Here is an 8,460-nt window from a genome sequence, read left to right on the forward strand (position 1 = left end):
CAGCAGGAGCAGGGGGTTTTGCGCCGCCTCCCGCTCAGGTTTTGTCTGATTTGTTCGACGCTTTGGCAACATTGATGTCCGCGGAGGTGGACGCGGCGGCCCGAGATCAGCACGATGCGGAGATTGCAAAGGTGAAATATCAGATAACTCAGGCTAAAGCGGACCTGGCAGCAGAGAACGCCAGGATGGCTACAGAACGGGCCGAGTTGGAAGCTCAGGCCTACCGGCTTAGGTTGGACCAGAATGCCTCAGATGAGGTCATGAGAAGGAGATACCGGTCGCACCTCCCGCCAGGTTATGAGCCAAGAAATCTCTTCAACACGCCAGGAGCTGGAACCAGTAACTAGCCAGTGGTAAACCAGACAAAGGCACCGGGAACAGGAGTGCCGGCTCAGCCGCGCACGATGAATTCGCCTCGTCAGAACAACATTGTGCCGCAGTATGTTCCGACGCCCCCGGGGCATTACTCCAACTCGTTGGATAACATTGTGGCCTCCGCTTCACGATTGGCAGCCCCCCCCCCCCAGCTCATGGCGAGTCACCAGTAGCGATTGAGACACGACGGGCTAGAGAGCTCCTTCAAACAGCTTTAAACCAGCATCAGGCTTATTCGCATAGTCACGAGAGGATTCATTCCACCCCCCGTCCGAGTCGGAGCTACATCAGGCACGTTGTCGATGAACCGGCCGTGTCAAGCAGTGCACGTCACCGTAACTCGCCGCGAGGACACAACCCGGTAGGTGGTGGTGCTAATGCGTAGGATGTGGTGGATCATGGCCGTGCACGTCGAGAAGCCGAGCTAGCGGCTCTGCACACCGCTCGTTAACCTAGTCCAGTTTTCCCTACCACCTCGGTGGAGCTCGGCGTAGTCTTCAGTTCTTTAGGGATGCCGTGTCTTACCCCCGCTTTGCGTAATGTACGACTGCCCAAGGATTTTAAAGGCCCTCGTAAGGTGCCCAATTACACCGCCGATTTACAACCAGAGTCATGGATGGAGAGTTATGAGATGGCAATGGAGATGATGGACATGGATGAAGCGGGTGTGCAAAATACTTCACCATGATGTTGGAGGGGACAACTCGAACTTGGTTAGAGAGCTTACCAGTTAACTCTGTCGGGTCATTGGCTGAGTTAAAGCACCGGTTTATCCAGAATTTCAAAGATACATGTAAGCAGCCTATGTCAATTGTGGACCTAGCCGCTTGTGTTCAAGAGGAGGGGGAGTCTACTACACATTGTGTGAAGTGAGTCTCAGCTATTTTGCATTCATCAGACCGCATTAATGCAGATACAGCAGTTTTGACGTTGGAAGGCAACTGCCGGTTTATGCCATTAAAACTGAAGCTAGGGAGGCTCAAGCGTCACTGCAATGACATGTCAACTCTTATGGCTGCTTTGGTGAAATACGCCGATTCAGATAGTACCAAAGACCCTGAGTCCGAGGATGAGAAACCGGGGAAAGGGAAAAAGAACGGCAATACCAAGGGGCAGCAGCACAATCCGGCAAGTCATGGGAATAATGGCAAGCGCAAGGCAGGAAATAGTTTGGACTTTCTGCCTAACACCAACGCCCAGGACAACGGTCAGCGTCATAAGGGTAAACAGCCTCAGAGGGGCGGAGGGTCAGGCCCCAATCTGGAGCGCCTGTTAAATCAGCCTTGTCCGAAGCACAGATCGAAGGAAAGGCCAGCTTCACATCTTTGGAAGGATTGTTTCATTATGCGAGAGTTTAAGAATTCCAATATGTTTCAATATGACAACGGCCCGCCCGGCGGTTCAGGAGGCGGTTTTCATGGGCCGGGTTATGGAGGTGGAAGCTTCGGTTCAGGATTCCAAGGCAATCAAACCGGACATGGCCATCAAGGGAACCAGGGCAATCAAGGAGGTTATAACCATCAGGGGAATCAGCAGCAGCAGAAGTCCGGTTACGAGAGCAATCCGAAGCAGTTGAATAGTGGGCAGTATCATGTCTTTACCACTAGCTTGTGTAAACGCGATCAGAAGCTTCACAAGAGGGCAGTAAACTCTGTTGAACTGGCGGTGCCTCAGTATCTGCGCTGGTCTGAGAAACCCATTGTATGGAGTAGAGAGGATCACCCACCCCGGGTTGATAATCCGGGTCATCTGGCCTTAGTGGTGGCACCTCAGGTTGGGGGGGGTATAAGTTCACCAAGGTGCTTATGGATGGGGGAAGCAGTATCAATATTCTTTACTATGATACCTTCCGCCGTATGGGGTTGACAGATAAGAACCTTAAACCGTCGAACACCATTTTTCATGGTGTGGTGCCCGATAAGTCTGCGTATCCAGTGGGCAAGGTAGCCCTCGAGGTGGCCTTTGGAGATGATCATGATTCAAGGTTAGAAACATTGACTTTTGAGGTGGTGAAAATCAAGAGTCCGTATCACGCCCTGTTTGGGCGACCGGCTTATGTCAAGTTCATGGCGAGGCCGTGTTATGTTCATCTGCAGCTTAAGATGCCAGGTCATAAGGGGACCATCACAGTACATGGTAGCAGGAAGATCGCTTTGGAGTGTGAAGAGGGTGATGCGGCTTACGCTGAGTCGGTTTGTGCCATAGAGGAGCTAAAGTTTTATAAAGACAAGGTTGATCCGACGGACATGACTTCTTTGAAAAAACCAACTACAGGGCACGACCCGGTGTTGAAGTTTAAATCGGCTATAGACACTAAGATGGTTGATTTTGTTCCCGGTAAGTCATCCAAGCAGTTCAGCATTAGCGCTAACCTGGATCCCAAATAGGAAAGCGCACTCATAGAGTTCATCCGTGAGAACCGGGACATCTTTGCATGGAAGCCTTCTAACATGCCAGGTGTACCGAGGGAACTCGCTGAGCACACACTTAATATAGATCCTAAGTTTAAACCGGTCAGGCAGTTTCTCCGCCGCTTCAACAAAGAAAGGCGTAAGGCTATTGGTGAGGAGGTAGCTCGGCTGTTGGCTGCAGGGTTTATCATGGAGGTTTTTCACCCTGAATGGTTAGCTAATCCAGTGTTGGTTCTTAAGAAAAACGACACTTGGCGTATGTGTGTGGACTACACAGATTTGAACAAAGCTTGTCCAGCAGATCCCTTTGCCCTCCCTCGCATTGATCAAATTAGTGATGCTACGGCGGGTTGTGACCGTTTGTGTTTTCTGGATGCTTACTCTGGTTATCATCAGATCAAAATGGCAGTTAAGGACCATGAGAAGACAACTTTTATAACTCCCTTTGCAGCCTTCTGCTATGTCTCCATGCCCTTCGGGCTCAAGAGTGCCCAGGCGACTTATCAGCGCTGTGTTCAGAATTGTCTTCATAAACAGATAGGGTGCAATGTTCATGCATATGTGGATGATATTGTGGTGAAGTCCAGGAAGGAGGAAACATTGATAGATGATTTGAGGGAGACTTTTGACAACCTCCGGGTTTCTAAGATGATTCTTACTCCGGACAAATGTGTCTTTGGTGTTCCAGCAGGCAAGCTCCTGGATTTTCTGGTGTCAAACAGGGGCATTGAGGCTAATCCAGAAAAAAAGTTCAGCAATCATGTCCCTGGCTAAACCGGCATGTATCAATGACGTTCAACGTTTAGCCGGCCGGATTGTGGCTTTTAGCCGGTTTATCAGTCATCTCGGGGAGAAAGCTATCCCTTTATATCAGATGCTAAAGAAAACAGATGACTTTGTCTGGAGTAATGCGGCTGATAAAGCGTTTGAGGATTTGTAGAGGCAGTTAGCTGAACCGCCTGTCCTCGCGGCTCCGGTCGATAAAGAGCCTTTACTGCTATATCTGGCTGCTAATGCCCGGGATGTTAGTGTGGCTATTGTTGTGGAGCGCAAGGAGGCTGGAAAGGAGTATCCGGTTCAACGGCCAGTTTGTTATATCAGTGAGGTGCTTATCGAATCAAAGAAGAGGTATCCGCATTGGCAGAAGCTGGTGTATGGGGTGTTTATGGCAAGCCGGAAGCTCAAGCATTATTTTCAGGGCCATCCTATCACAGTGGTGAGTTCAGCACCTCTGGGAGTTATCATTCAAAACAGAGAAGCAACTGGCCGGATTGCCAAGTGGGCTATTGACCTTGGACCTCACGGGCTCAAGTATACACCTCGCACATCGATCAAATCTCAAGCACTCGTGGACTTCATCAATGATTGGACAGAGTTGCAAGCACCAGAGGAAAAGCCAGATAACACTCATTGGACTATTCACTTTGATGGGTCCAGGAAATTGGAGGGGTCGGGGGCTGGAGTCATATTAACTTCCCCATGAGGTGACAAGTTTTGTTATGTTCTTCGCTTAATGTTCCCTTGTACTGACAATGCAGCTGAGTACGAGGCCTTACTCCACGGTCTTCGGATGGCTAAGGAGATGAACTTAAGCCGGGTTAAGTGCTTCAGTGACTCGGACCTAGTGGCTCAACAGGTATCTGGCACTTGGGACTCTAAGGACCCACTCATGGCTGCATATCGACGAGAGGTGGACATAGTGGCTCGTCATTTCAAAGGTTATCAAGTTGACCATATAGACTGGCGAAAGAATGAAGCGGCGGATGCTTTAAGTCGCCTAGGCTCTCAGCGTAAACCGGTGCCACCTAATGTTTTCCTCGACATACTGCATAATCCGTCAATCCAGATACCCACAAAGGAGGAGTTGGCTATTCCTGACCCGGAGGCCTAATTGGTGGCAGCTTTGCATGTTATACCGGATTGGACAGTCCCGTACATGGCTTACATGAACCGGGGCGAGTTACCGTAGGATGAAACCTTGGCCCGACAGATAATCCGGCGATCCAAGTCAATGACCATTATCAATGGGGAGTTACATCGTTACAGCGTTACAGGAGCAATTCAACGTTCTGTGTCTCCTCAAGAGGGTTGTGATATTTTGCGAGAAATCCATGAAGGAGATTGTGGTCATCACGCCTGTTCAAAATACTTGGTGGCTAAGGCTTTTCGTCACAGCTTCTATTGGTTGACAGCTCATGCTGATGCTGAGGATTTAGTTAAAAGGTGTGATGGTTGTCAAAAATTTGCACGCCGCTCTCATGTACTGGCTCAGGAGTTGAGAATGATTCCAATCACTTGGCTGTTCACAACTTGGGGGCTCGTATGGTTGGGCCCTTTAAAAGATCCAAGGACAAAAAGACCCACCTGTTGGTAGCGGTTGACAAGTTTACCAAGTGGGTGGAGGCAGAGCCAGTCAGCAAGTGTGATGCAGCCACGGCGGTTCAATTCATCAAGAAGGTGATCTTCCGGTTTGGCTTTCCACACAGCATTATCACGGATAATGGTACTAATCTGTCTAAGGGTGAGATGGAGGAATTTTGCCAACGTGAACACATTCGGCTTGATGTAGCGTCAGTGGCTCACCCCTAGTCTAATGGTCAAGCAGGGAGGGCAAATCAAGAAATTTTGAGAGGTATCAAACCCCGGCTTATGGTTCCTTTAAAGCGGACACCGGGTTGTTGGGTGGAGGAGTTACCTTCAGTGTTATGGAGTATCAACACCACACCTAACAGATCTACGGGTTACACGCCTTTCTTCATGGTTTACGGAGCGGAGGCGGTTCTCCATAGTGACATCTGTCATGACTCACCCCGTGTGATAGCTTATGTTGAAGCTGACAATGAGAAGGCACGTCAGGACTCACTGGACCTGTTAGATGAGGAGCGTGATCTCACAGCGGCAAGTTCGGCGATTTATCAACAAGATCTCCGACGTTATCACAGTTGTTGGGTTAAAACCAGAACTTTTCAAGAGGGTGATCTGGTGCTCCGGCTCATCCAGGATCAAACTGATATGCACAAGTTATCCCCACCTTGGGAAGGACCTTTTGTCGTCAGCAAAAACCTACACAACGGGTCATACTACCTTATTGATGTTCGAGAGCACAAAGACTCACGCAAATCGGAGGAGGAGACCAAGCGGCCATGCAATGTAGCCCTTCTTCGGCCTTACTATACTTGAGCCACAGGCTCTTCTTATGTATATACTTGTGACAATGTATATATTATCTAATAAACCGGAGCCTCGGCTCAAGCGGGGTCTCTGTTATTTCTTACATCATGTGTGGTTCCACAGGGGCTTCTACTGACAAAGCGGAGTTTTATTAACCCGGCCCATAAGGCCACACAGATATAAAGGAAGTCACTAGGGGGCTTGGTTGTCTTCACACCATAGCTACACCTCTTGATCAGTTTAAAAACAAAAAGGGATATCACTAGGGGCTTGGTTGTCTTCACACCATAGCTAGACCTCTTGATAGGCTTAAAGCCAAAAGGAAATTATGTGGAACCAAAGAGAGTCTATTGCATCAAGCACAACTCAAACATAGGTAACCACTGAGCACAACTGAAATATTACATGGGGGCTCCTTGCTTCTCAAAGAACAACGAGCTTGCACCCGTGTAATAGGCTATCAAGCCAGGCTTGGAAGCCAGGTGTATTCACCTAAAACCCCGCGTTATCCTGCCTCTTTAAGTAAGCCACTCCGTCCAGGTAAACCTGGTATGACCCATCGAACATTTGACAAGTCAATCTCATAGACCCTGAACTTGTCAAAGTTAAAACGGTGATTGGTTAAAGATTGAGGTCCATCTTAAAAGGCTTTGCTAAATGGTATAACTCAGCGGCCTGGCAGCCCATGAAAAGCCTCGATTTAGGGCCTGACAGCCCATGAAATGCCTTGCATATTTATATTGTCTTTGTTTTTTATAATCTTTTAATAAGGGATTTATGAATATTTTCTGATAAACCGGTGTTTAGTACGACCCGGTGTGACTTTCAATGCTTAGTTGTCAGTACATGATCAGATTTAAACCGGCAGTACGTTGCTCCGGTCTGGTTTTGACTAGATGTCACCAGCATTATACGAACAAATCAGCGGCTATTATAGCCCGGCTTGGTTTTTATATGAACCGGCAAGAGGGCGAGGAGTCATCAACACTCCGGATTAGTGTTTTTCACCCTTATTATACAAACAGTTGGTTAGCCAACGAGGTATGTGACATGTATCATCTATTTTTACAAATCTTGGTTGTCCATCCAAGTTATGTATATATTTTTTGGGCATCATGACCCATCCAGTGGTAAACCACTAGGACACTTTCAAGTTCTTATATGCAGGAACACAACTCACAATGGATAATGCATAAATAGATCCCAAAGGCAGAACAAGTTCTTATAAACAGCCCAAATTGAATAATTGTTTTCAAAGAGTGGAAGAAGGCAACTGGTAAACCGGCCACCGGTTTAGGATTCCTCATCGGGATGGCTTGACGATTGATGGTCATCTTGCACGGTCACATTCTCTTCATCCCTCCCCAGACGCTGGAAATCAACCGTTGACCAATCGATTCTGGTTAAGGCTTGAAAAACGGCCTCTTCATGGATAAGATTGGAGGGGTCAATGTCAGGAGCATAAGTATGCTTACGGATTGGTGGCACAAGCTCTTAAACATTATGGATCAATGTGGGCTGTCTTTTTCCCTCAGCATCATAAACCGGTTGAAAATGAGATAGATCGGTATCCTCCACCAGTTTGCTTGCTATCGGCCGCATCTCCTTTGTCAGCCTTCGGAGATCGTTGTTATTGAAGTATGAGCCGTCTTCTTTCACACCAGGATAGCCTTTGATGATATCTGCCAGTTCAAGATCCGGAATCCACGCCTTGGCCCGGATTAGCGCGGTCAGCGCTCCTGATCTTGCGGCTGCTGATGAAGCTATGTACCTAGGGTAGGGTCATGGACCTGTCCAAATTGACCTACCCAAGGACATCTCCAGAAGAAATCATCTTTCAATCGACTTGAAGGTGTCTCACTCGACAGACTTGAAGATAATCGACCAAGAAGCAATCACTCGACCAAGACCAAGCCACTCGACGGTAAGGTGACCTAAAGGCGCTCCGCATGCTAACGGTCGGTTATTAAGTAGCCTTTATGGTCATCATAGCACTTTATTAGGGGCGTTACCAGTAATGCCCCACCTTAATGTATTTAAAACCCTGCATAACTGAGGGACGGAGGGGTCGGGCGAACTCTATATAAGCCACCCCCTCCTTAGTGTAAAGGGTTCGCACGCCTGTAATTCACACACGCATAATCCAGTCGACCGCCTCCGGGCTCCGAGATGTAGGGCTATTACTTCCTCCGAGAAGGGCCTGAACTCGTAAATCTTGCGTTCCTACAACTCCTCTATAGCTAAGATCTTGCCTCTCCATACTTACCCCCCTACATCAGTGTCAGACTTAGAACCACAACAGTTGGCGCCCACCGTGGGGCAGGTGTTTTAGCGTTTTGTTGGAGGAGTTGTGATCTTTTCCGACCCGAATCATCATGGTTTTCGGTGGAGTTTTGGTGGAGGGCCGCGAGATCTGTCTCAGCGCGCTGACGTTCATCGCCAACGACTCCGCGTGGCTTCAGGAGGCTCCGCTCGACGTGGACGCACTCCCTGTCCGCGGGGC

The sequence above is a fragment of the Triticum urartu genome, chromosome 3 (genome assembly GCF_003073215.2).
Source record: "Triticum urartu cultivar G1812 chromosome 3, Tu2.1, whole genome shotgun sequence".
Taxonomy (NCBI): domain Eukaryota; kingdom Viridiplantae; phylum Streptophyta; class Magnoliopsida; order Poales; family Poaceae; genus Triticum; species Triticum urartu.